Genomic DNA, 3,026 nt, shown 5'->3' with positions numbered 1-3,026 from the left:
ATGCGGCCAAAGATTCCTTCTATGAGCGCTTGGAACGTTCCTATGAGCGCTGCCCCCGCCACGACATAAAAATCGTGCTTGGCGACTTCAACGCCAGGGTGGGCAAGGAGGGAATTTTTGGTCCCACAGTCGGAAAATTCAGCCTACACAACGAAACATCCGGTAACGGACAGAGGCTGATCGACTTCACCGGGGCCCGAAACATGGTAGTCTGCAGCACCAGATTCCAGCATAAAAAGATACACCAAGCTACCTGGCTGTCTCCTGACCGAAAAACGCGAAACCAGATCGATCATGTTGTGATAGATGGAAGACACGCTTCTAGTGTATTAGATGTACGTACGATCCGAGGACCCAACATCGACTCGGATCATTACCTTGTTGCAGCCAAACTGCGCACACGCCTCTGTGCAGCAAAAAACGTACATCTACCTACGCAAAGAATGTTCGACATCGAAAAGCTGCAATCACAACAGACAGCCAGAAGATTCGCCACTCGACTCTCACTCCTGCTCTCGGAGAGCACTGCCCAACACACCGGCATGCGCGAGCAATGGAGCAACATTTCTCGTTCCCTACGTGCCGCCGCCGAAGAAGAAATCGGATTCCGGCGAGCCCGAAAAAACAATTGGTACGACGAGGAATGTCATGCTGCCGCCTATAGAGCCACGCTGCGATCGGGCGCAACGCGAGCCATGTGGGAACGCTACAGAGAGCTGAAAAAGGAAGAGAGACGTATTATCCGAAAGAAGAAACGAGAGGCCGAAATACGTGAGTGCGAGGAGCTTGAGATGCTGGCCAATAGGAACAACGCCCGAAAATTCTACCAGAAAGTTCGGCGGCTTACAGAAGGTTTTAAGACCGGGGCGCTTTCCTGTAAGAACAAAGACGGCGATCTGGTGACTGACGTACAGAGCAATCTTAAATTATGGAGGGAACACTTCTCGAACCTGTTAAACAGTGACAGCTGCGCATGTCATACAGAATGTGAAGATCCCGATACCCCAATCGCTGACGACGGAATTATCGTTCCGTTACCCGACCATGACGAGGTGAGAATAGCAATATCACGGCTAAAGAACAACAAAGCCGCGGGCGCCGACGGACTGCCGGCTGAGCTATTCAAACATGGCGGCGAGGAGCTGGTAAGGTGCATGCATCAGCTCCTATGCAAAATATGGTCGGATGAAAGCATGCCCGCCGATTGGAATTTAATCGCAGAACTTAATCGCTCAGGCACAATCTTTTATAAGAGCGTACAATTGTTGGCGTATGCCGATGATATTGATATCATCGGTCTTAACAACCGCGCTGTTAGTTCTGCCTTCTCCAAACTGGATAAAGAGGCAAAGCGAATGGGTTTGGTGGTGAACGAGGACAAAACGAAGTACCTCCTGTCTTCAAACAAACAGACGGCGCACTCGCGTATCGGCACCCACGTCACTGTAGACAGTTATAATTTCGAGGTTGTAAAAGACTTCGTTTATTTAGGAACCAGCATTAACACCGATAACAATGTCAGCCTTGAAATCTAACGTAGAATCTCTCTTGCCAACAAGTGCTACTTTGGACTAAGTAGGCAATTGAGCAGTAAAGTCCTCTCTCGACGAACAAAACTAACACTCTAGAAGACTCTCATCATGCTCGTCCTAACGTATGGCGCAGAAGCTTGGACGATGACAACATCCGATGAAGCGACGCTTGGAGTGTTCGAGAGAAAGATTCTGCGTAAGATTTTTGGACCTTTGCACGTTGGCAACGGGGAATATCGCAGGCGATGGAACGATGAGCTGTATGAGCTTTACGGCGACATAGACATAGCGCAGCGAATAAAGATGCAGTGGTTACGTTGGCTGGGTCATGTCGTCCGAATGGATACAAACGCTCCGGCTTTGAAAGTATTCGATGCGGTACCAGGTGGTGGTAGCAGAGGAAGAGGAAGGCCTCCTCTGCGTTGGAAAGATCAGGTGGAGAAGGACTTGGCCTCACTTGGTGTGTCCAACTGGCGCCGGTTAGCACGAGAAAGAAATGACTGGCGCGCTTTGTTAAGCTCGGCCAAAATCGCGTAAGCGGTTATCGCGCCAATTAAGAAGAAGAAGAAGTTGGGTCACCCTATTTTTATTATTTTTTACAAAGTCCGTTATGTGGGTTTTTGTATGGTTTACCTGTTGGTACCAGTCATTGGTTGAGGGTGCTGTTTGTTATCAATATGTTTTTTTATATGTTTTTTAATGTCGGGTAAGTTGAAGTTATCTGTCATTAGTGTTTGTGTTTGATGTGCTTGTTTGGCGGTGTAGTCAGCGAATTCATTTCCGGTTTTGTTGACGTGTCCCGGCACCCAAATTAGATTGATTTTAGGGTATTTCGCTATCATAATGTTTCTAATGGTGGTTGGGTAGTGATCGTAGTTGTATATGTTTGCTATTGAGTTGATGGCCGAAAGGGAATCAGAACATATTGCGAAGTTTTTAGTTTTGCTCTTTATTGTGTTTATGGCTTCACATATGGCTATAATTTCTGCAGAGTATGTTGAGCTATAGCTTGGTAGGTTTGACACTTTTATAACTTCATTTTGTGAGGTTATGCTGTAGGTAGTGTTGTTGTCGATCTTAGATCCGTCTGTGTAGATTTGTTTGATACTGGATTGGGTTCGTGTTGTTTTTGTTTAAGTTTCTTAGGGTAGTATTAATTGCTTTAGGGTTTAGTATCCAGGAATATGAGTTTTGGATGATATGTTTTGGATGTTTGTAGGTAGATTGAGTTTTGCACTGAGGTTTAATATTTTACCTATGGATGGCTCTTGTTTGGGTATGTATTTTCTTTTCTTGTAGTTTTGGGCGATGTTATGAAGAGGGTTGCATTTTGATACAAAAATTGTTTTAAATAACCTTGCCGTGGTCTAGTCTTTCTGATTTTCTACCGATCGTATATTGGCTTCGAACAGTATGTTAGCGATTGGAGTGGAGCGCAGTGCCCCCAGGGCAGTTCTTATAGCTGAATTAAGTATTGTTTTGATTTTTTTCAAC

Source organism: Anastrepha obliqua, chromosome 6 (genome assembly GCF_027943255.1).
Source record: "Anastrepha obliqua isolate idAnaObli1 chromosome 6, idAnaObli1_1.0, whole genome shotgun sequence".
Taxonomy (NCBI): Eukaryota; Metazoa; Arthropoda; class Insecta; order Diptera; family Tephritidae; genus Anastrepha; species Anastrepha obliqua.
Note: the sequence above shows the minus strand (reverse complement) of the source record.